At 42.8% G+C, this 26,417-nt stretch overlaps 1 protein-coding gene and 1 pseudogene across 1 annotated transcript in view; one reads left to right on the forward strand and one right to left on the reverse strand.

Annotated features, from left to right (window-relative positions):
* Window positions 1-26,417, forward strand: part of LOC114830380 (endonuclease domain-containing 1 protein-like) — a 121,140-nt gene that overhangs the window by 40,744 nt on the left and 53,979 nt on the right. The gene's annotated exons all lie outside the window — the stretch shown is intronic.
* On the reverse strand, window positions 3,804-11,789 carry LOC105008567 (annotated as a pseudogene).

A 26,417-nucleotide genomic window follows, 5' to 3' on the forward strand; every position in this document is an offset into this window, starting at 1 on the left:
ACAGAGACAAAGTTCTCTTGGCACATTCTAACAGTTTTATTAATAATAAGAGAGACGCGTCAACCGCTTACAAACATAATCGTCTGAGGAGTCTCTAACTCCATACATGCACAATCCATATTTATTACATAGAAAAAGGGGTGTGGTAAGATGCTGCCATCTGTCTTGTCACATAAGAGTTTACTCAAAGGGCGGGATGTCCTCCCCCCACATGGGTAACCTCATCAACTCTAGGAGAAGACTCACAGCACCTGGACAAACAACAGATTGGAAAGTCAGATTTACGATTAACCCTATAATCTACTGTTACCAATCAAGAATGCCCCCTAGGACAAATACCAGATCCCCTCTCTCACACTCCTCTACCTATCTAAACAATGGGACTCAGTCCTTTAATCAGTAAGAATGCATCAGGCTTCAGAAACCTCCACAACACTTACTGTTGTTTAGAGTGATAGGAAATCAAGGCTTTCTGTAGCATTCAAGGATTTTGTCAAATTGGGACACAAACGGTTCAATCTCTAGCGGCTTTTCAATTCACTGCACATTGGTGCCACCTGCTCGTCAGGAATAAATCTCTCATGTTGAATATATAGACATGTTTTCCATAGTCTTACATGACTTTAAAAGAGACATTTAAAAGTAATGTAAGATAAATTAGAATACCCACATTCTTCTTGCCTTTCCAGCTAGCATTTTTCAACTATGTTTTGTATTTAGTCAAGAGTGTCATAAGATACACAATCTGAAACCATTATTTACACATCAACAGTCACTATCGTTTTGCACTCAGTAAGTTAAACTTGATCTGGATTCGATCTGGCACCACAACAAACTAACGATTGAAGGTCCTCAACGCTACCAGCTGTGCCATTACTGGACGTACAATGAGAACACAAAAACACATTACTAATTAAGGGTTAAGGGTCTCCTCTCGGATAGGGCCACAGGTTCACTGGACCCCCCTGTCTGAGCCCCAAGAGTTATGCTGCTATACTATTGTCCTGGAGAGATGGGGTCAGTTCTTCTTCTCCATTGTAAATCCTTTTTAATCGAAGCTAAACACTCTCTAGATTGTCCTTGCCTCCTTCTCTGTTGAACCCTCTAAGAACTAGGATTCTCAAACCCGCCTGTCACTACCTTGACATTTTGGCTTCATAAATAGTCATCCAATAGAAGAAAGAAGGGCTATATATTCAGAGATTTTTCAGACCCTCAGCAACATGGAAGATGTATTGATTTTTTTTTTTTGAGAGACGTACATGAGTAATAATGTGAAATAGCGTGAAAATTCAAAAAAAATGTCCACATATTTTGGTTTTACATTGAAAAGGATAAGTAAAATAGAATAGGTTGCCTGTTTTACATTACATTTGGATACCCTCAGGGGTTCGGAATAACTACAAGTTGAATGGTTTTGAAATTAGGAAATAATAAAATGAACATGGCATTTTAATTTTACTCTCGTCCACATTCGTTTTTCTCAAAAACTCTCAAAATCATTGAAAATGCCCATATTGGGTCAATAAACATATTCTTGTCATATTGTACTTCCAATAATTTGGGGGATTTTCTTAAATCTTTGGGATTATTTAAAAAATGTTTATGGGGTGTCTTGAATTGGGGGTGCCTTTATTTTCTTTGGAATTCCCTACATATGCCATATCTGGAAGAAGTGGAGATTAGAACAGGGATGTGTCCAGTCTTCCTTCAGATGGTTATATCCACAGGTGACACCCCACACAACTCAGTCGCAAGCTGCTCCACGAAGGCCTTGTGGGCGATGAGCAATGGTGCACATTTGACCACTGGCTACCTACCGTTATATGAAGTTATCATATAGGCCTAGCAATTCTCCTAAAACAATGCACAATTATAATAAACATTATCATAAAATAACATTTAGGCTACACTTACCCTATTTTACAAATGGGTCAATTCCGTCCTGATACTTTTCATTGTCTGAATGTTCCCATTTTCACTATCCTCGCTCTCCATAATCATTTATGCCACCTTTTTCTCAGAACAGTTGCTTGTAGCTACTGAATGGGTCTTCAATGCAATCCAAGTTTAGAATGACATTCTTGGTAGCATGGTAAGAGCGACACGAGCCTGGCGTGTTTGCTCGCTTATTCTCTCTCTTTTTGGGGAGGAGGGTGACATGGAAGTTTGTCATCCCTTTGTTTCAGAAACAAAACAACAAAAAGGGGAGGTCGCAAATGAGAACATAAAGCACAAACGCATAAGCCATAATCCACATGGACTGTGGAAAGATTGAACTTAAACAGGATCCCCAATTAGAGGCAACGCAGGGCAGCTGCCTCTTATTGGGGACAAACAATGCCAAGGCGCAGAGATGCCTAGAGGCATCACTTCTGTCAGGCCCTGACTATCACCCCTAGACCAACATAAAGATACCCAAGGGCATCCTTATAGCCAGGATGTGACATTGCCCCCCTCACAAGGCGCGGGCTCCCGACTACACAACCGGGAACATCCCGGGGAGAGGGCGGGGCGCCGGGCAGTGGACTGGAACTGGAAGCACAGGGCAGTGGACTGGAACTGGAGGCACAGGGCAGTGGACTGGAACTGGAGGCACAGGGCAGTGGACTGGAACTGGAAGCACAGGGCAGCGGACTGGAACTGGAGGCACAGGGCAGTGGACTGGAACTGGAGGCACAGGGCAGCGGACTGGAACTGGAGGCACAGGGCAGCGGACTGGAACTGGAGGCACAGGGCAGTGGACTGTAACTGGAGGCACAGGGCAGTGGACTGGAACTGGTAATCTGGGAGCTGGGACCAGCGGGAAGGAACGAGAGGCCTGGCCGATCGCCGCCCCCTGGCTGGGGAGCCTCAGGTCCAGCCAAGCCCTCCAACACCTCGCCTGAACCTCCAGGGGCTTGTTGTTGAAACCCTTTGAGACCACCCCAAACAAAAATAGTTTGGGGTGGCCTCGATATGAGTTAACTAACATCCAAACCAAGAAGAGGTATAACAGGGTTGCTACACTACATTCAACGTGTTAAATTAGAGTTTACAGTAGATGGCTAGCTAATAGCTATTCAGTACCTTTATGAAAACAACGACCCCAATCAATCCATGACTGGTTTGTTTCTTTAGAAAACAATGGCAGTTGAATAGCCAACTACTATGCTATGTGAACTACAGTATGTAAATCGAAATGTGGAGCAATATCTTCCTTGTCTGTGCAGTTTGTCTATCACAGGGCTATTCAATTCCAGTCCTGGAGGGCCGAAACATTTCAGGCTTTATCCTCTATTAATAATATGGGACTGATTCAGACCTGAGATGCCAGGTGAAGGCAATCAACTAGCAGCTACTGAAGCCTGTACCCAGGGAAGTTTCAGTCTATCCTGAACAAATCCTAATGCCAAATGTATTTTGTCCGTGGCGAGGATCAAACACCGGTGGCCAATGTGGCAGTCTGCATCTCTAACCACTATACTATTTAACAATGGGCAGTTTAACAAGCAGGCAGGCAGGCAGTCACTCACTCAGTAAGAGACATTTGCTCTTCTTGGCCGGCTCCACTTTTGCTGTCCAGCAAAAAGGGCTTTATGAATACATTTGATTATTGATTGAATATAAACCTTTACTGGAAAGTTACATCCAAAATCAATGAACTGGCCAAGTCGGGCAGTTGAACAGTGAAGTCAACAAAGCTGTTTTTGTTGAAATAAAGTTTATGTATTTAGAAAGTAGTGTCCATTAAAGTGAACACAAAAACAATAGGTCTTTAGTTTAGAGTCAGTTCATTAATGTGATGGACAAACAGTTATTAATACCTTAAATCAAATTGCATTTTTATTGCAGGGGTAGCTAGCACAAAGTCATTGGGTCAGTCTAGAGTGAATTAACACAGAAAGAGTTAAAAGCGTCACATTCACGTTTGGTTAATGCTATGAAAGTGTAAGTGAACCATTGCTTTTCTAAAAACATAGAATAGGCTTTGGTGTTTTTGTTGAAATGTTTTTTGAGGTTTTTTTTCCTTTAATGACCAAAGTAAAATTGCTTCTGCCTCAGAATAAGAGGTTAGAAATAACCTACATAAAAATAGGTTTTGATCACAGCTCATTGAGGGCAGAGAGACGAGGGTGATCATTTGCTTTCTGCTTCATCATGAAGGCCAACGGGTCTACTGGGGGCCGGCCCATCCTGATGTGAGCCAGTAGATCCTGGGTCATGTTCAGGGCGTTACGGGAGGTGTAGATGCCAGAAAGGTCAGAGTTCATCGGAGAAGAGACATACTCCCCACAGGTTGGGCCCCCAAGTCCTGGGGCACATTCAACCATGTAGGAGTAGAACAAGTTGCCATGATTTAGTGAACACATTTCATTGTTATAAGACCCTGCTTTGATAGGCCGAATGATGCACTGCCCTAGAAGGTCATCCCACCACTTATACCAGGTGCTGTCTTTGTCGTACACAGCAAATTTGAGCTCACTGGCCAGGGAGAGCTTGACAGTGCCAAAGTCAAAGACTGTGTTCCATCTGGGGTTGTCATTGTTGTAGATCACACCAGTCTGCTTGGCATCATTACCCATGAACACCTTCACAAAAAGAGTAAACTGGATTTAAAGCTACAGTTTCTGATTTTAAAAACCACAATACGAGGATCCCATCACTAGTTTTGTTGTGAAGTATAAGGGATGGGGATAGGAAGTATGACTTAGTGTCAAATCCTGGATCAGTTTTAAAGTGCACTAATTAAAATGTAATACCCATTTAAATATTCAGATTAAGCAATCATACCTTGACAAAGCCATCGGTTCCGGTGAAGGTGTCCCCGTAGAGGCCCCTGGCGTATTTTATGGTGACCGTTAGTCGGGCCAGGCCTTTCTCCTGCGGGCAGCACTGGCTGGTCATCTCCTTGTTGGCCTGACACACACACTGGCAGGAGTCATGGGCACTGGGGTTGGAGCCACTCTTACACTTCCCAGAGCAGTGCTTGACCAGGGCGTGTTCCAGGATGTAGTCCTCCACTGCTTTCTTCAGCCCTGCCCTCTTACTGGCATGCTTCACCAAAAGGTGGAGGGGGTGGAGGGAGTAATTGATGATGTCTGGAACAGTTTTCAGGGTTTTTGCCCAATCAGTGAAGCCCTTGGAGGTTCCACCCGTCCTGGAGAAGAGCAGGGTCAGTTGCTCCATCCGTCTGTCCCCCCACCACCTCAGTAAACCTGTTTGTTAGTTGATTATTATTAGTCCTGTTCCACAACAACAAGCACCACATTGGGAATCAATCAAATCAATCAAACCTGTCATTAAACATGCTGCTGAAACTCTCTTTGGTGTCACGACTTTTAAGGTCCTTCTTGCAGAACTTGGTCTCTGTTTTGACTTCGGCTGATCCAGTACTAGTGCCAACAGAGGCCTCAGCTTCCAGACAGTCCTTGACCTTCAAAAAAGAAAAGAAGAACATAATGTAAAATGTTTAGAAAATATAAATATATGTAACTTCATTCTATTTTTAAATGGCCGTCACCTCATTCTCTTTGTAACCCTTCAGGGATGCCTCACACACTCTCAGGGAGGTGACACTCTTCACCCGCCCCCCCAGTTGAACCTTCCTGATGTAGTGGGTGCCGAAGGTGGCAAGGAAACGGGTGTATTCAGCTTTGGTCTGGGTGGTGTAGAGGGGAGGGAGGAGACCCAGGAAGCGAGAAAACTCAGGATGTAGAGGAGGGTCCTCAATCAACCGGTAACTAAGGAAACACAAGATGGAGAGTTAATTAGTAATGAGTCATGTAGGTTAAATTTATTTGTTGGATGGATTGTAGACCTGCCAATAGGAATTACATTATTTTAAACTACAAATGTCCACATTTGGGGATACCAACAAAAGTAAATTCTTTATGTTTAGTCATATTAGAAACCTAACCTATTATATCTTCTATAAACTATACCATCTTACAACCTCTATACATAAACTCTAAAATCCAGACTTTCACAGAGTGTAATGTGTCAACAAGCCACTAGAGAGCAGTGGTAGTACTAATAATGCAGCTATATTAAAACAAGTAAATCACCTGTAATAGGAGCAGTGTGTTTCCTGTTTGATGAAGCTGTACTTGTCCTGCTTGGACTGATCCATGACTGTTTTAGCAGCTCTGGAGTGGGTACCCCCCACCACGACTGACCCCTTTGCCTGGGGGGTCCAAATGTTCAGACCAATCTTCCAACTAACATCTACCTACACAAATAGAGTGGACATATCAATAATACAAAATATTATTAATGTACAGGGCTCTACAGTGTGACAATCGTATTTGCAACTAAAAATGAAGGTGCACAATTTATAAAAAATTACGTTTTTGCACATGTTCAGTCACCAGTTTCAACCCAGTAAACCAACGGTTTTCACCTGTTCTGCAAAATATCAGAAATAATTCTCACACTATCTAAGGGGCTTGCCTGTCTGCAATCCATTAATGTTACCTGAAGCAATTGTCTGCTACATAGGAAACGAATTTGTCCCTGATTGAAAGCAAAACAAATGGTTGCTCACGACACTTTCAGCTATATTTTACTGTCCACAAATGTTGTGGTTAATTGTCAGCACTAGAGACAAACCTCTATCCAGACAATTAAATCATAGTCCATCCATCCATCTTCTTCCGCTTATCCGGGGCCGGGTCGCGGGGGCAGCAGTCTAAGCAGGGATGCCCAGACTTCCCTCTCCCCAGACACTTCCTCTAGCTCTTCCGGGGGGACACAGAGGCGTTCCCAGGCCAGCCGGGAGACATAGTCCCTCCAGCGTGTCCTAGGTCTTCCCCGGGGTCTCTTCCCGGTGGGACGGGACCGAAACACCTTCCCAGGAAGGCGTTCCGGAGGCATCCGAAAAAGATGCCCAAGCCACCTCAGCTGACCCCTCTCGATGTGGAGGAGCAGCGGCTCTACTCTGAGCTCCTCCCGGGTGACCGAGCTTCTCACCCTATCTCTAAGGGATCGCCCGGCCACCCTGCGGAGAAAGCTCATTTCGGCCGCCTGTATCCGGGATCTTGTCCTTTCGGTCATGACCCAAAGCTCATGACCATAGGTGAGAGTAGGAACGTAGATTGACTGGTAAATCGAGAGCTTCGCCTTGCGGCTCAGCTCTTTCTTCACCACGACAGACCGATACATCAACTGCATTACTGCAGAAGCTGCACCGATCCGTCTGTCAATCTCCCGTTCCATCCTTCCCTCACTCGTGAACAAGACCCCTAGATACTTAAACTCCTCCACTTGAGGCAGGCACTCTCCACCAACCTGAAGTGGGCAAGCCACCCTTTTCCGACTGAGGACCATGGCCTTGGATTTGGAGGTACTGATTTTCATCCCCACCGCTTCACACTCGGCTGCAAACCGTCCCAGCGCATGCTGAAGGTCCTGGTTAGAAGGGGCCAACACGACAACATAATCTGCAAAGAGCAGAGACGAAATTGTGTGGTCCCCAAACCTGACACCCTCCGGCCCCTGGCTGCGCCTAGAAATTCTGTCCATAAAAATTACGAACAGAACCGGTGACAAAGGGCAGCCCTGCCGGAGTCCAACATGCACTGGGAACAAGTCTGACTTACTGCCGGCAATGCGGACCAAGCTCCTGCTTCGGTTGTACAGGGACCTGACAGCCCTTAGCAAAGGACCCAGGACCCCATATTCCCCAAGCACCCTCCACAAGATGCCGCGAGGGACACAGTCGAATGCTTTCTCCAAATCCACAAAACACATGTGTATTGGTTGGGCAAACTCCCATGAACCCTCCAACACCCCGTAGAGGGTATAGAGCTGGTCCAGTGTTCCACGGCCCGGACGAAAACCACACTGTTCCTCCTGAATCCGAGGTTCTACTATCGGCCGTATTCTCCTCTCCAGAACCCTGGCATAGAGTTTCCCGGGGAGGCTGAGAAGTGTGATCCCCCTATAGTTGGAACACACCCTCCGGTCCCCCTTCTTAAAAAGAGGGACCACCACCCTGGTCTGCCATCATAAATCATAGTCCTGAATTTATTTCTGTGTGCACAGACCCTTTTTATGTTAAATAAACAGCGATTACCTATTTTGTGGGCGGGGCCGAACTGGTGGCAGAAAGTGACAGTTACCTCGTTACAACCTAGAATCATCTGGATGCCTACTCCAATCACTTTGGTTTTGCCTGTGTGTGATAAACAGTGGATAAAACCTTGCCTGAACTAAACGCCCTCTCTGGGTTATAAGGCCCCCTTAATTCTCCATCAAATCACCTAATGACACCACATTGTTTTTCCACACATTCCTTGGTTTCCACTAATCTATTAAAATTGCTGTTAAATCTCCACTGAGAGTAATTCCACAAAAACAATTTTGACAGATGTAGATGTTATTTTTCTCATTTTGGGTTACATTGTCATGTGATGTGATGAAGTTAGACTTCTAAACTGATTTTTGATATGTCTATAGGAAGGCCTTAGGCTAAGTCCTTGTTAAGAGAAAAAAAACATATATATATTTTTTTAGCAATCCTGTTTTTTGTTGTGATGATGCTGGGGTCTAAACGCCCCCTCTCCTTCAGGGTAAAATGTCCTTAGGGGTATTTTACCCCTGAGAATATATTAATAAAATATGACAAAATTACAACTGAATATGCTGAAATGTCACTTTAGAGACAAGCAATCCTGGCTCCAGGACAAAATTACTGTGGGGGCATTTTTCATCAGTAGGGAGCATATCTAATTTCTATAACATTTGCAGTGATTATGGGGAAACAAAAATGGAGGGGGCACAGATGCTTTCTTGGGGCAAAATGCCTACAGTAGCATTGCGCAATGTGCAAAATCACAGTTAAAATATTTTTTCTTGGATTATAATTGTATTTAAATACTCCTATCAATGCTGAATTCCTTTCAGTGGTATAGATGGCAATGATAGAATTACTCTAAAATAAAAACGGGGCATTTTACACTTTAAGCGATTTTACATGGAGATGCTGTCACAACTCAGCGCCCCTCTTCACCTGAATATTGAACTTTGCCAAAAGACACTCAGAACACTCAGACACTCAGAATTCCTCCTGTAAATGTCCCAGATGGTTTACTCCTTCCTCCTGTTAATGACCCAGATTGTTTACCCACTCCTATCACCTGCCCACACCCACTCCTATCACCTGCCCACACCCACTCCTATCACCTGCCCACACCCACTCCTATCACCTGCCCACACCCACTCCTATCACCTGCCCACACCCTCTCCTATCACCTGCCTACACCCACTCCTATCACCTGCCCACACCCACTCCTATCACCTGCCCACACCCACTCCTATCACCTGCCCACACCCACTCCTATCACCTGCCCACACCCACTCCTATCACCTGCCCACACCCACTCCTATCACCTGCCCACACCCACTCCTATCACCTGCCTACACCCACTCCTATCACCTGCCCACACCCACTCCTATCACCTATTGTCTCACTAATTTATGCACAACTGTGTCTTGTTAGCTATCACGATGCCTCTGTATTACCACTGATCTCCCTGTGTTCCATGCAAAGTTTTGTAATCTATTCTGAGAAGCATTTCTGGACTTTATACATATCTTGACAATTTCACCGGTTTGATAGATTACTTTCCTTTTTTTTGGATTTTTGGATTTTCCCTGACACAGCGCGTTTCCCTGTTTGACCTGTTCCAGTCTTTTGTTCCCTCTGTTCCAACAATTTAGAAAAGTGTTGCTGGTATCATATTCAAACTGGGCATATATTTTTCAAGAAACAATAAAACGTCTCAGTTTCAACATTAGAGATGTTGTCTGTACTATTTTCTATACAATGTAGGGTTTTTAAGGATTTGCACATCATTGCATTTTTTTTTGTATTTACATTGAATGCAGTGTCCCTCTTTAGGAAACATTGTTGTAGTAGTTATAGTACCTCTGTTTGACTGTTTCTCACAAATGCCTCACTGGACTCGTAGACCGTGCTGGATATCTTCATGTGACATTGTTGTGTGGGTCTCCAGTCCACCACAGCCGCTGGGAGTCTCTGAGTCTGTCCCTCCATGAAAGGGTTAACACAGAGTGTACAGGTCCCGTTCTGGGTCTTCCTCCAGTTATCCACATCCACCACATAGGCCTGCTTGCGCTCCATGGTGACCACATCAAAACCCTCACCAGCCAGGTTGGTCCCGGGAGCTGACTGGGCAGCACTGCACTCTACTGGTTGGCCTGTGGTGCAGGAGGGCAGGACAGGGGGGATCCAGGCCCCCCACAGCCCCAACAGGGTCAACACAGTAGTCTGGAGAACTGGAGAGAAGGATGGGGTTAATATCACAATGTATTTAATAAAGAGTTATTTAATGTTCAACTAAAGCTACATGGATATTATACTAAAATAAGATGTTCTCACATTTTCAGACCTACTGTTAAGATCCTTCAATTCTATTTGACTTCATCAAAACAACATTCACTGGAATTTGAATAGGGGTTTAAATGTGACTCTGGTGTCCAGAATAAGTTACAGACAACGCTTATGACATCAGAGCGCCTATGAACTTGTTATGAACATGTCTTACATCTAGCAGGAAGCAAATTCTTCAGTTCACTTTCATGACAGTTATTGACGACAATATTATTAAAATAAATGCTTCTAAATCTTTTTTAAACGCTCTCAACATAGTTTATCATTGCGCATTACACTTTATTACAGATGACTGTTAGAGTACACATCATTGCTTTATCAGAAAGTAAGCTGGCCCTCTGAAGCAATGGAGATTACCATGAATACCATGAATTATGGTTAAAATCCAGTGTTACTCCTGTGTCTGGTGTAAATAACAGAGAACGCCTACGACATCATGGCTTGGTTTTTGCTCTAACATGCATTTTTTACTGTGGGACCTTAAACAGGTATGTGCCTTTCCAAGTCCTGTCCAATCAATTGAATGTACCAAAGATGGATTCCAATGAAGTGGTTGAAATATCTCAAAGACGATCAATGGAAATAGGCGGTACCTAAGCTCTATTTGAAGAGTCTAAATACTATAGAGAAGAGTCTGAATACTTATGTAAATTTGATATTTAAATTCTTCTGAAAAATTGCAATATGCTCGCACACTGGTGATACTTGCAAGCGTTATTATTTAATATTTGATTATTTTAAAAAGCAACACTTTGAGCAAAAACCTTCAGCAAGCATGACCAAAACATTATGTTTTTACCAAATTAGGTTATTTATTCTCACACCTGCACATTACACTACAGGTGTGTGATTAGTTCATTTGTTTACACATTTCTGTTTAAAATTTTTAATATATTTGCAGAAGATTATAAATCAGTTTTTATCATTATAATGTATTTCTTGTAGATTTAGAGGAAAATGTAAGTTTAATCCACTTAAGAATAAATCTCTAACAGAAAAATGAATGAATTGAAAATAGATCAGATCGTCTTACCAGACATAGCAATCACCATTGGTTATGATGGTGGGGTTGATAAAAAGATATTCTGGAACAGTGGACCTGTCTGTATGACTTGCCGAATGACTGAGTACCTTGGGGAACAGCAAGTTTTATCTGACTCTTTGTGCATTGAAGGGGGCTTTTTTTGTCAATGTGGTCAAGGCTTTGTTTATACCAAGAGGTGTGGTTTCTCTTACCTTTTACCACATTCTGTACTTGGTGTTGATGGGGTCTTCACTTCAGAGAAAACTTTTGCAGACAAATAAGTATAATTAATACACCGCTCAAAGAAACTAAGGGAACACGTAATCATCACAGTAACATCAAGTCAATTAAACTTCAGTGATATCTAACTGTCCAGTTAGGAAGCATAAGCGATTCTGAATCAATGTCACCAGTTTTGGTGCAAATTAAAGTGACAATATAGGCACTGAAAAGGTAACATCAAGACAACCCCCAAAAAGAGAATGGTTTCGCAGATGGTGGACACAGACATTTGATCTCTCCTTATCCTTCGGACTGATTCTTCTCTAGAATTGCATTTTTCTAGAGTCCTTGTCACTACTGGTAGCATGAGGCGGTACCTGCAACCCATTCCAGTTGCACAGGTAATCCAGCTTGTCCTGTCTGGACTACATCTATATGTATTGTTCTGTCTGGACTACATCTATATGTATTGTTCTGTCTGGAATACATCTAGATGTATTGTTCTGTCTGGACTACATCTATATGTATTGTTCTGTCTGGACTACATCTAGATGGATTGTTCTGTCTGGAATACATCTAGATGTATTGTTCTGTCTGGAATACATCTAGATGTATTGTTCTGTCTGGACTACATCTAGATGCATTGTTCTGTCTGGACTACATCTAGATGTATTGTTCTGTCTGGAATACATCTAGATGAATTGTTCTGTCTGGACTACATCTAGATGCATTGTTCTGTCTGGACTACATCTAGATGCATTGTTCTGTCTGGACTACATCTAGATGTATTGTTCTGTCTGGACTACATCTAGATGTATTGTTCTGTCTGGACTACATCTAGATGAATTGTTCTGTCTGGACTACATCTAGATGCATTGTTCTGTCTGGACTACATCTAGATGTATTGTTCTGTCTGGACTACATCTAGATGTATTGTTCTGTCTGGACTACATCTAGATGTATTGTTCTGTCTGGACTACAGCAATATGTACTGTTCTGTCTGGACTACATTTAGATGTACAGTATTGTTCTGTCTGGACTACATCTATATGTACTGTATTGTTCTGTCTGGACTATACAGTGGGGAGAACAATTATTTGACATACTGCTGATTTTGCAGGTTTTCCTACTTACAAAGCATGTAGAGGTCTGTAATTTGTATCATAGGTACACTTCAACTGTAAGGATGACTACACTGTATTGAGGGGAGGATGGATGGGGCCATGTATCACGAGATCTTGGTGAACAACCTCCTTCCCTCAGTAAGAGCATTGAAGTTGGGTCATGGCTGGGTCTTCCAGCATGACAACGACCCGAAACACACAGCCAGGGCAACTAAGGAGTGGCTCCGTAAGAAGCATCTCAAGGTCCTGGAGTGGCCTAGCCAGTCTCCAGACCTGAACTCAATAGAAAATCTTTGGAGGGAGCTGAAAGTCTGTATTGCCCAGCGACAGCCCTGAAACCTGAAGGATCTGGAGAAGGTCTGTATGGAGGAGTGGGCCAACATCCCTGCTGCAGTGTGTGCAAACCTGGTCAAGATCTACAGGAAACGTATGATCTCTGTAATTGCAAACAAAGGTTTCTGTACCAAATATTAAGTTCTGCTTTTCCGACGTATCAAATTCTTATGTCATGCAATAAAATGCAAATTTATTACTTAAAAACAATGTGACTAACAGTTACCTAAATACAATGTGACTTACTGGATTTTTGTTTTAGATTCTATCACTCACAGTTGAAGAGTACCTATGATAAAAATTGCAGACTTCTAAGTGCTTTGTAAGTGGGAAAACCTGCAAAATCGGCAGTGTATCAAATACTTGTTCTCCCCACATACACACACAACCCTCAACTGGACAAATCTATAACCCCTCCCCACATACACACACAACCCTCAACTGGACAAATCTATTACCCCTCCCCACATACACACACAACCCTCAACTGGACAAATCTATTACCCCTCCCCACATACACACACAACCCTGAACTGGACAAATCTATTACCCCTCCCCACATACACACACAACCCTGAACTGGATAAATCTAATGCTGATGTTACGGCATACGCTACCAAGGGATCCCCTTTGGGGGAACGCCGGGCTGAGCCATCAGCATTATCAATGGGTGTGTCTGAGAGGTCGGGTCGTGGCTTACTGACTTCTTCTACTATGGCAGCTCAGTCGTGAGGGTCACCATCATCATCTGTTAGCAAAATGGTAGCGGGGTTCAGAACAGTGCATCTCTTTAGCGTAACATGAGACATTGTCAGGACAATGTTTTGGTAGTGCAGTAACCTAGCAGGGTGCAAATGTGCTGTCTTAGCCTGTGAGATGAGAGAATGAACAGCATGTGGAACATGAACAGTGAGAGGCCACAAGGCAACAATATCTGCACAAGCCAGAACAGCCTCAGTAGCCACTGGCCGCTGCTTCCCACCATGGTCCTGTGTCAAAACAGAAGACATTAACCAATTTTTTCACAGACAAATAGGTTAAACAGCTTCATATGACCCGGTAAACCTAAACAGGGAGATGTAGATAGGGAGTGTTTGAGACGATCCAGGGAAGTCAGCCCGTCAGTGGTCCATGGCCATTTTTCTTCAGCTTCCTTACTTATTTTTAGCCCACAGTGTAACAGGAAGGCCCTGAAGCAGCGGGGAATCAACAACTGGCAATGAGATCATCTGCAATAGAGGCATAGATCTGTCAACACCATGAACACCCCACTGGGCCGGGGCAGCCCAATAGAATGGAACACACCAAACATGCAATGTGGGGGAGAATTTAGAACCATCTGTTATGGTAATCCAATCATTCACGTCCAGCACATTTTCCAGCCAGGGCCCAGCATCCTCCCAGATAACCTGATCTGTCTTTGCTATTGAAATGTGGGGTATCCTATCAGTAAAGCCTATTATTGTTGTTTACTTGTTAATTGGACTGCTAACACACAGTGGTCTGGTCCTATATACACATTCCTGTATATCACAGTTTCAAATCCTGGTTTGACTATCAGTTTCTTCTCGTAGTTTAAGTTCCTAACCAATGGGCAGAAATGAGAAATGCAATGCAATCCCGCTTCAGGCATGACCGAACCATTTTGTTTTTCCAGAAAGAGAGCACAATGTAGTAGATTTCATCAAGGCGCATAAGGTCTAAATCTGGTCGTAAATCCCATGCATAATGCCAATCTGGGCCTGTCTGAATGTCAGACAGCATCAATCAATCCTCCTTTGGCTGTGTAATTACAAGACCATCCGGTTCACAGGTAACTTAAATGCGCAATTTGCACATGAGGTCTCTGCCAGCCAAATTGCAGGAACAACATGTAGATAAAATGAATTGGTGCCGATTTGGAATACCATCTACAGATAAAGGCATAGTTAAAGACTCAATCATCTCTACTCCAGAAGCAACTACAGTGTTGCACAGTTTCACTTGACCTGGGAAACTTCAACATGGAGTCATGCATGATAACAGACATTGAAGCACCAGTATCTACTTGAAAACGTATCATTCGATCAGAGGGGTAACACAAGGGGTATCTTTGGACTTGGTAAATCTCTTAAGGAACTGCTTCTGTGAAGATTTGTCAGCTGCCTCTGCTACACTTCAGTCGTCCTTAGGTTTGTTGAGTGTGACATTGTGTGGTGGTCCTGTCTGCCATCCACCACCCACTGTGGAGATGATCACTTCCTGTCTCTCCGGTTCGGGGCACCCTCTATAAAAGTGACCATATTTACCGCAATTGTAACATGACTGATCTCCTGTCTGGTCCCCGCTCCGTCCCTGTCCACCTCTCCCTCCGCCTCGTCCTCCCCTCTGATCTCCACTCCTCCGAAAACCACCAGTTCCTCCCCCACTTGCGCCAAATTGCTGACCTTGTCCCTGCAGCCTGGAGCTTGGTGTTTTCCTTTTCTTGTTTGGATGTAGCCTTGTTATCAGCAGACTGCTGCTGCCGTTCTGCATGTTTACAATGTTCAGTCACAGTCTGTTGAGGTACTGTCTCCCACCCAATGCAAGTGAGTTTCACAGTTTTACTCAAAGCAGGGTGGAGGCCATGCACCAGGGCAGCCATTAAAGTTCTCAGAGCTGGCCAGGCCACTGTACTTTCTGAAACACTTCTCCAACCCGTCTATGTAGTCATCCAGGGATTCTTTAGGACCCTGTACACAACATAAAAGGTCTTTAGAACCTTTCCCTGAACAGGTCTTATTAAAAGGGCTTTAGAACCTTTCCCCCAATGGAGTTATTGTAAGAAGAAACTCAGTCTCACCCTTTAGTTTTTATGTTGGGGATGACGTATCCATCCACTGACGCTCCCTGCCAGGTCCGAGGGCGGGTCCCTTCTGCTCCGGCCTAAACGGAGTGTGAGCCCCCTGAACCACACTGTTGTGTTCACTGTGCAGTTAACCTTGGAGCCTCATTTTGATGTGTAAATCACTAAATGGGAAAGGCACAGAGACTGTAGATTATTTTCACAAGTAAAGCTTTATTCCAGATTTATAAACCTGGAGCAGTTAAAAACACTCTCAGCAGAGTCAGTTCAGAAGCTCTCCGTTAAAGTTTGAGCTCAGGCCTTTATACATTCAGTAGAGCCCAATGTGTCCCCCTTCTTTGCATGGTTAGTCTACATGTCTCACCAGATTATCTGCTAACTTTGGCTTAGAGAGATAACTAGATGTTTACAGCCCTTGAGAAGTTTAACCAAAACTATAGCTATCATGTACAAGTGAGCAGAGCCGAAACACATAATGGCCTTAATAAATGACTGGATTATACTTAGAATAAGCAATACGATATTAATGTACTATAGAATAAGAAAATGTTGACCACAACCCTCAACTGGACAAATCTATTACACCTCCACACATACAAACACAACCCTCAAAGGGACAAAATCCTGCACCTTACATACACCCTTTTGTTATTTTTAGTTATTTATTAATGCACAGTCTTTTATTTTAATGCTCCCTTTGCTGTTCCTATGTATTTACTTCTCTCATTCCTTTTGTATTGTATTGATTGTTGATGAAAAAAGATTCTGGAACAGTGGACCTGTCTGTATGACTTGCTGAATGACTGACTACCTTGGGAACAGGAAGTTTTATCTGACTCTTTGTGCATTAAAGGGGGCTTTTTTGTCAATGTGGTCAAGGCTTTGTTTATACCAAGAGTTGTGGTTTCTCTTACCTTTTAACACATTCTGTACTTGGTGTTGATGGCGTCTTCACTTCAGAGAAACCTTTTGCAGACAAATAAATATAATTAATACACTGCTCAAAGAAATTAAGGGAACACGTAAACATCACAGTATACTGTAAAATCAAATCAATTAAACTTCAGTGATATCTAACTGTCCAGTTAGGAAGCATAAGTGATTATGAATCAATGTCACCAGTTTTGGTGCAAATGTAAGTGACAACATGTGCACTGGAGAGGCAACAGCAAGACAACCCCCAAAAAGAGAATGGTTTTGCAGGTGGTGGCCACCGACAATGTCTCTCTCCTTATTCTTCGGACTGATTCTTCTCTAGTATTGGATTTTTCTAATGTCCTTGTCACTACTGGTAGCATGAGGCGGTACCTGCAACCCATTCAGGTTGCACAGGTAATCCAGCAGAGGATGTGTATGCCCTGGATGTATGAACCACAGGTAGAGATCATTCATTTTGTCAGGCCCAGCTTCGGGATGAAATGACTGAGGGGAATTTTTTTATAAACAAGGGGGCATATGTAATGCATATACCATTTGCAGTGTTTTTGGGAAACAAAACTGTGGGGATTCTATCTGGAGGTCAAATTCTTTCTGGAGAGCAAATGCTTGGCTTTGCCCACCCAAGGAACCGGGCCTGAATCCTGTTACAATATTCGGTCAGTTTTGTTCACAATTCTATCAATCCTTTTTTCGGGAAGTGTATGTGTATACATCACAGTGAACAAACGTTATTATTTCCTAGCTAGAAAGAAAGTTAACTATTTCGTATTTCATATTCACCTCGGACAGTCAAACTTTATTTGCTTGAGAGATAAAGGAAAATATATACAGCTCTGGAAGAAATTAAGAGACCACTGCACCTTTTTCTTGCCTTTCCAAAAAAGTTGAAAAGGAAGGATTTGAGTGAGGAACAGAGGCGTTCAATTTGCAGTGGTCTCTTAATTTTAACTCTTCTGTTTGACTGTCTGAGGTGAGACCACTGCAAATCTCCCACGTCCCTTGTACCTTTCTAATGACCACGGCATGGCACAGATATTTTCTTAGTAGCAGTTCTAAATTAAAGGCCAATAAGGGCCTACATGATAAGTGGGTTGACTGTCTCCGGGGCCACCATACAGCGGGGAAATGAGGCCCGACTAGGGGTTTCCCTAAACACATGAGGTTGGCTTACTGGTGCCCACGGTTTGACCGTAACTCACCCTACAAGGTGCGTTTCATGTTCCCCAGCTATGGTGCCTATGCACTGAATGAACAGGAGGGTCATGAGGTCATTGAGGTGCTTTCTGAACAAAGAAAGGGACACAGAGAGTAATTTGTTCTAGAATCAATTTTCTACAAGGACTGAAAACATCATTAAAAATGAAGAAGGAGATAGCCTTCTGTTTGTTATGTCCATTGAAAACTGTAGATATCCTGCACAAACAGCTGAACAGAAGATCTCTCGTCTGATTAATGTGTCAAATTTGACGAACCACAACTTGTTTTCACACCCCACAGAAACACTCTGTACAAACAGTACTGCATGCAACCCACAGCAAAGGACTACAACTAAATGTTAGTCCCATAGTACGCTACAACTGAAATGTTGTAACATCATAAAAGAGATGATGCTCAATGTAGTTTACAGCCATTATAAACATGGAATATGGGATTTACACAGTGTAAAAACAATAGTGAAGGCATGGTGCATGTGTTGGCTAGGACAGATAACATAACTACACCGCTCCAATGAAGTAATGGCCACCCCTCATTCAGATGTCTCTTAATTATTTATTTTTCTCTCTTTCATTCCTGTCAGCAGACACCATGAAAGAAATGTGCTTTGTTTTGTTTCAAGAAACTTTTGGGGCCGGTTTATTGGAGTCAATTGGAGGATTATTGTTGGATTTTGTTTTATTTTTACTTTCAATATTATTGCATTAATACATTGATATGATTTATTTGAAATTAAAGTTGGGGTTGATATTGGATCATGCCTTAGACACTCCCCAGTCACTCCCGGCCCACCTGGTGTTCCAAATTCAGTTCTCTTCACCGTGGCCTTGACCTTTGGGTTTTTTGGTAGGAAAGTAGCGCGTACAGTTTTTTTACTGCTTTTTTCACTCAAAACACCTTTTTTTTTTTCTTTGGTTCAACGATCATGTATTATTGGTATTTTGCTAAATAAATCTTTTGTCACATATTTCCCCAATATCTGGAGTAAAAAAAAAAATCTACAACACAATCTCAGACAAAGGCGCGCGTCAAAACAATCCACCAAAAGAAAGGTAAAAAAGCCCAAACCCGTTCTGGGTCTTCCTCCAGTTATCCACGTCCACCACATAGGCCTGCTTGCGCTCCATGGTGACCACATCAAAACCCTCACCAGCCAGGTTGGTCCCGGGAGCTGATGGGGCAGCACTGCACTCTTTTAGTTTGCCTGTGGTGCAGGAGGGCAGGACAGGGGGGATCCAGGACCCCCACAGCCCCAACAGGGTCAACACAGTAGTCTGGAGAACTTGAGAGAAGGAGGTATGTAAAGGTTGAACTACTATTTAAAAGATGTTACACTCCAAGATAACAAATTCTGTTTTCAGACCTAAACATAATGTTAAGATAATGTAGCACTATTTGACTTTCTAACCTTAACATTTGCAAAATGCCAAATGCATTTATATTATTTATGAATATTGCCAATAATAATGTAAAATATGAACAATAGGTTTTTACTATTTAAATCAATATAATGAATAATAAATATTGATTACAATCATATGTTATGTTTGCATTATAGTAGTTGTCTGTGTTTTTACTGGGCTTTATGTGGATAGCACATTTACTGACCTACTGTGGAAAATATTTCCTTCATTCATATGTATTAAAATCAAGAAGTAGTCTAACATCACATTTGTAACATATCTTCTGTATAATCATGAGAGAAGATACCCACTGCAATTTCACTGAAAAGCCAATGCCGGAGTCCACATGCAGGTGGATCAAAGCCTTCCTGTCCAATAGGAAGCAGCACATGAGGCTGGGGAAGCATCTGTCCGACCCCTTGACCATCAGCACTGGCTCCCCCCAAGCCAGTGTCCTGTCCCCCCTACTATTTTGCCTGTACACCAACAGCAGCACCTCCAGTCATCACTCTGTCAAGGTCCTGAAGTTTGCGGATGACACCACCCTCATCTGATTTATTTCTGATGGAGACGAGTCCACCTACAGGTGGGAGATGAACCATCTGGTGTACGGGTGCAGTCAGAACAACTTGGAGGGCAATGCCAGAAAAACTGTGGAGATGATAGTGGACTGGGGGGACAGGCAGCTGGAGAAGCCCAGCTGCCTGTCCCCTCATCGCCATGGGTGGCTCCCCAGCCAACTCTGTGGTGGCCTTTCACTTTCTGGGCACCACCATCACCCAGGACCTCAAGTGGGTGCAGAACATCACCTCTCTTACAAAGAAATCCCAGCAGAAGTACTTCCTGCAGTAGCTGAAAAAGTTCAACCTGCCGAAGACTATGATGGTGCATTTCTACACTGCCATCATGGAGTCCATCCTGACCTCCTCCATCACCGTCTGGTATGCTGCAGCCACTGCCAAGGATAAGGGCAGGCTACAACACGTCATGCAGAAAGGGTGATTGGCTGCATTTTGCCGTCTACAAGACCTACGCACTTCCAGGACGCAGAGTTGAGTTGCAAAGACTGGGGCTGATCCCTCTCACCCTGGAAATGGACTATTCAATGCTCTCCCCTCTGGCAGAAGGCTGAGGTCTATCAGGACCAAAACCTCTCGCCACAAGAACAGTTTCTTTCCAACAGCAGTAGGCCTCATGAACATAAACCAGTAACCAAACTGACTAGAGCCCACTCCCCACATACACACAACCCTCAACTGGACAAACCTACAACCCCTCCCCACAAACACACACAACCATCAACTAGAAAAATGTATGACCCTCTCCTACATACACACACAACCCTCAACTGGACATATATACAACCCCTCCCCACATACACACACAACCCTCAACTGGACATATATATGACCACATCCCACATACACACACATCCCTCAACTGGACAAACATATAACCCCTCCCCACATACACACACAACCCTTAACTGGACAAACATATAACCCCTCCCCACATACACACAACCCTCAACTGGACAAATATATGACCACATCCCACATACACACACATCCCTCAACTGGACAAACATATAACCCCTCCCCACATACACACACATCCCTCAACTGGACAAACATATAACCCCTCCCCACATACACACACAACCCTTAACTGGACAAACCTACAACCCCTCCCCACAAACACACACAACCATCAACTAGAAAAATGTATGACCCTCTCCTACATACACACACAACCCTCAAGTGGACAAATCTACAACCCCTCCCCACCCTCTTACCTGATAGAGCACCCTCTTACCTGACATCAATCACTATGCCTTGGTAACGATGATGAGGTTGCTAAAAAGGATGCTGGAACATTGGACCTTTCTGCCTGTTGGAATAATTGGCAGAATGACTGAATGACAAACTGGGGGACAGAAAGGTCTTACATGAGGTTTGCAGCACTGAAGATAGCTTTTTTCCCTAATGTGGTCAGGGCTTTGTTCATACAAAGGGGGCGGTTTTCTTTGTTGTTCTCCCACCACATGCTGTTACTTGGTGTTGCTGTGAAAGTGCATCTTCAGCTCTGAGAAAAACTTTACAGGCAGATAAAGATCATTTATATACACTGTTTTCAGATATACGAATCCACTTTGTATACAGAGTAATTTTGCCTCTGAGCTTTGGCTGGCATTGAGCTGTGCAAACATCTACACTTTGTACAAAAAAATATGTTTCAGCATTTACATTTTGGCAAATGGCAAGGAACACTATCATTATGGATGTCTCTTACAAATAGGCCAAAGAACCAGGGAAAGTCTATAGGGCCCTTGTGCCAAAGAATCAGGGAAAGTCTCTGGGGCCCTTGTGCCAAAGAACCAGGGAATATCTCTGGGGCCCTTGTGCCAAAGAACCAGGGAACGTCTCTGGGGCCCTTGGTTTTGAAGTGAAGTTAAACTAACAAGAAGTGCTTCAGGTGAAAACGGTGTGCAGGGTTATTTCATGTAAACTGAACAGACTTTAAGAAGAATTTCTGAATGATCTTTGGGTGGCCAACTCTAGTATTCAGCAAATAAATAGGTTGCTTCGGGCCTCAACACTCTTAGATTAAAAGAAAGTTTTCCTGGTTATGCTTAAGAATTTGTGCCATTCGACTGGAATGGGGTTGGATTGGGACACACATCCACTCTTTTTTTCATCCAGCAGCTGGCTCCTTAGAGTGAGGGTGGGAATATGTAGGTATTGCCCCCTAGTGGTGACCTGGAGCCTCTGATCCAGAAGAGATGCTGTGGAGTACAATGTTGACAGTTGTCATGGACAATCAATCAACTTAAATGATAATAAAACTCTGGTGTCCATCTCGTGTCCTAAACTACAACCGTTTTCTTGTCATCTCACAGAAACACTCATATAGTTACGGTGATATTAATCAGTCAGTTGTAGTCATGGTCTCTGGGTCAGATCAGTACACAGGCCTTGTGCACTCCATTCATCTGCACAGTGCTAAACGGGTCACATGGGTATATTATATCTCATACAATACCGTTCAAAAGTTTGGAGTCACTTATAAATGTCCATGTTTTCCATGTTTTAATAGGAAATATAACAAAACAAATAGGAAATATAGTCACTTACAAGGTTAGAAATTGAATAAATAATTGTGTCAAATTTTGCTTTCGTCAGAGAATCCTCCATTTGCGTCAATTACAGCCTTGCAGAGCTTTGGCATTCTAGTTGTCAATTTATTGAGGTAACCTGAAGAGAGGTCACTCCATTCTTCCTGAAGGATTAGGTTGATGGGCACTTCTTATGATCAAGCTGCTCAACAGGGTTGAGATCCGGTGACTGTGATGGCCACTCCATTATAGACAGAATACCAGCTGACTGCTTCTTCCTAAATAGTTCTTGCATAGTTTGGAGCTGTGCTTTGTCCTGGGTATCTGCAGAGTATGGCATGACGTTGCAAAATGGAGTTCTAGCCTTCCTTCTTCCAGATCCCTTTAACCCTGTACACATCTCCCACTGTACCACCAAACATCCAGACCATCACATTGCCTCTGCCGCCTTGACAGAAGGTGTCAAACACTCCTCCAGCATCTTTTCACTTGACAACTAGAATGCCAAAGCTCTGCAAGGCTGTAATTGACGCAAATGGAGGATTATTTGATGAAAGCAAAATTTGACACAATTATTTATTCAATTTCTAACCTTGTCAGTGACTATTTTTCCTATTTGTTTTGTTATATTTCCTATTAAAACATGGAAAATATGGACATTTATAAGTGACTCCAAACTTTTGAACGGTATTGTATGGGGTATAATATACCCATGTGACCCGTTTAGCACTGTGCAGATGAATGGAGTGCACAAGGCCTGTGTACTGATCTGACCCAGAGACCATGACTACAACTGACTGATTAATATCACCGTAACTATATGAAACATCTAGATATTAGGAGAGCAGAGAACAAGGGACAGTACAAAGGCGGTGAGACACTTCATCCTCCTATTTGGTGAATTAAAGTTTGGTTGGGTATTGAAGGTATGGTTGTATCTGTCTGCTGGTGCTACAAGTGCAACTTTGTTAGAAAACCAATTCCCCTCTTTCAAAATGGTAGTCCTTCTCTGTTTGAGGTGTGCTTCAAAATAAGAACTACATAAACCAAACTTACATGATGCATTTTACTGAGTCTGAACCCCGTCAACTGATGGTATTCAAACAATGTTAGGGGGAGGTTGGCACTTAGATCTCTATCGCAAAACTGGAGGATAGATTGGAATTCATTCACACACGCACAATCACTTTCAGACATTAGCTTTAAAAATTCAAGATTATTTACAGATTACAATATTTTAAAACGAAATGACATGGGATCTTCCCGGATACAACTTTTTTATGGTGGCGGCTCCTGATTGGCAGAGTAGTAGGAGCAGTGTTGGAATGTTTATTTTCAATACACATGCATCACAGTTCCAAGACATTGACAACAATATTATCCAGTGATGTCAGAAATATCTGAATCAGTCTTAGAAGAGTCAAAAGATTGCCTATGTACAGGATGTGAGTCACCTCATTCTTTTTTAAATGAATTTACATGTTTCAGATTTTACATGATTTTGTCCCTCTACAAATTTATTTTACTAAATCACTATCTAGCTACAGTCAAGTATGGTATGTTCAATAACCTCTCCACTCAAAGCTACATGTTATTTTTGCAGCTGGTTGAGAACAATTTTAATATTTTAATGGTTATGAGTTGGTGCCTGAAGCTGGTGCTCACCGTCCGTTTGTTGAGTTCGCGTGAGACAAAGAGTTTTCTGTTTGATCGGTGGTGTTCAGCCAGCAAAGCTAAAACCTTTGCTGATATTCGGGAGTTTATGTTCTTAGAGGATTTTAAGAACCACCCTCCCCGATAGAATTGTAGTTCCTGTAAATGAACAGAAGGTGGAAACAATGGCCCAGGCAGCGGTGTTGGCAGATGAGAACACTGACACCCGCTCAATCCCTCATTCAGGTCGTATTTCCTCCTCAAACCCTTCAACCGGAAAGCATGAATGTTTTTACCATAGATGGTTTTTACTGCCACCGAATGAGTCACGTGATTGCAGACTGTCCAGTTATGAAAAACCAACCGAAACAGTCCCTGTCACCATCCTCTAAATCAAACAGCGTCCGATGGACCGCCTTGTTGACTTAAAATCTGGTTTCACTAACGCTTTCTATGCCCCGTTTATGAACTATTAACAGGAGAACAAGCTGATCAAAATCCCATACGGATCTTACGAGACAACGGGGCGGCGCAGTCAGTAATCGTTACTGACGTTTTACCCTGGTCCCCTGAAACGTATTCTGGCTCGCATGTCATTTAACAGGGTATACAGAAACCGCACCTGTACCATTAAACTGGATCCACTTAGTGTCACACTTGGTATCAGGACGCATCCGTGAAGGTGTAGTGTCTACGCTGCTAGTAAAAGGTATCACATTGCTACTAGGGAACGATATTGCTAGTGGTAATGTGACTCCCAAGTTTGAAGTAGTAGACAAAAAGCCAAAACTGCAGATGATAAAATGGTTCAAGCATTTCTATGGAGTTAGATGTGTCTCAATATTTGTTAATATATATATATAAAATATGTGCGTATATTCATCAGAACTCACAAATGAACATAGAATTTGTAAATGTGAAAAAATGTTTTGTAAATACAAACAATCTGCAAATAGGTAAACATATAAATGAAATTTGTGAATATGTAAAAACATATTTCACAATTAAAACACATAGGCCTATATGTAAAACATTTACAACTGTTGCTTAACATTTACAAGTGTTGACTTACATTTACAAATCTTAAGATTATTTACGGATCTGAATTTTATATTCACACATTTTCCTTCAGTCGAAGTTCTCGTGCGCTTGTGTTTTCAGTCAGAGGGCTCGGTGGGACTTGTGGAATATCCGGACTGGAGCCTGGTAGATTGGAGTCTATAGGTAGCTAGGACACGTTTTTCCTGAAATGTATTACGTTTATTCATATATCAATATTTGACTGCACCAATGGGTAAAACAGTGCCGGGCGTGTTTCGACTTAAACACAGTTAGTTGTGTCAGCCTACATCTGGTTGGCTAGCTAGCGAGCTATAGGATATACTGTTTCTACACTAAAGTAATTAAGGTATCTAATCTAGGGTTGCCACCCCTCCCATATAATACGGAATATAATACGGAAATCCACTGCCTTTTACAGAATCAATACGGGACGCGATTTGTTTCGTGCATACCCTATTTTAAGCTTGGATTGACACAAAAAATTGTGTTTCATGAAACATACAGTGAGGGAAAAAATATTTGATCCCCTGCTGATTTTGTACGTTTGCCAGCTGACAAATAAATTATCAGTCTATAATTTTAATGGTAGGTTTATTTGAACAGTGAGAGACAGAATAACAATAAAAAATCCAGAAAAATGTTATAAATTAATATGTATTTTAATGAGTGAAATAAGTATTCGACCCCCCTGCAAAACATGACTTAGTACTTGTTGGCAAAACCCTTGTTGGCAATCACAGAGGTCAGAAATTTCTTGTAGTTGGCCACCAGGTTTGCACACATCTCAGGAGGGATTTTGTCCCACAGATCTCCTCCAAGTCATTAAGGTTTCGGGGCTGACGTTTGGCAACTCGAACCTTCAGCTACCTCCACAGATTTTCTACGGGATTAAGGTCTGGAGACTGGCTAGGCCACTCCAGGACCTTATGTGCTTCTTCATGAGCCACTCCTTTGTTGCCTTGGCCGTGTGTTTGGGGTCATTGTCATGCTGGAATACCCATCCACGACCCATTTTCAATGCCCTGGCTGAGGAAAGGAGGTTCTCACCCAAGAGTTGACGGTATATGGCCTGTCCATCGTCCCTTTGGTGTGGAGAAGTTGTCCTGT

Source organism: Esox lucius, chromosome 24 (genome assembly GCF_011004845.1).
Source record: "Esox lucius isolate fEsoLuc1 chromosome 24, fEsoLuc1.pri, whole genome shotgun sequence".
Taxonomy (NCBI): domain Eukaryota; kingdom Metazoa; phylum Chordata; class Actinopteri; order Esociformes; family Esocidae; genus Esox; species Esox lucius.